Source organism: Calliopsis andreniformis, unplaced genomic scaffold (genome assembly GCF_051401765.1).
Source record: "Calliopsis andreniformis isolate RMS-2024a unplaced genomic scaffold, iyCalAndr_principal scaffold0393, whole genome shotgun sequence".
Taxonomy (NCBI): Eukaryota; Metazoa; Arthropoda; class Insecta; order Hymenoptera; family Andrenidae; genus Calliopsis; species Calliopsis andreniformis.
In genome coordinates, this window is record NW_027480802.1 from 25,001 (window position 1) to 25,304 (window position 304).

Here is a 304-nt window from a genome sequence, read left to right on the forward strand (position 1 = left end):
TCGTTCACGTAACCTTAAGACTGCTTACGTTGGCATCTCGGTGTCACGTACGAGCGATTGTTGGACCGTTCGTCGGCGTTTGCCGCGGTCGCACGAAAACAAGCGAGAATACGCTCTAGACGTCATGGAGGGAAGAAGGTTGTGTGTACGCGGCAGATGACTGGAGACATCGTCGTCATCGTCGTTGCTTTGTCGTTCCGGACTTGCGTGAGTGCTAATTTTCACACGGCGTCGTGAGTCGCTTAATTTGTCGACCGCCCGTGTGTGTATGTGCACCGCTCCGGACGCAAGCGCGCGGACGTAC

General features: G+C 55.6%; 1 non-coding gene across 1 annotated transcript in view; it reads left to right on the forward strand.

Moving 5' to 3' along the window:
- The window catches only part of LOC143187861 (5.8S ribosomal RNA), a 155-nt gene extending 152 nt beyond the window's left edge, over window positions 1-3 (forward strand). Inside the window, exon 1 of the ribosomal RNA XR_013003333.1 lies at window positions 1-3. This exon is cut by the window's left edge and continues 152 nt beyond it. This is a non-coding gene — a ribosomal RNA (5.8S ribosomal RNA).
- Window positions 4-304: the final 301 nt, after the last annotated feature.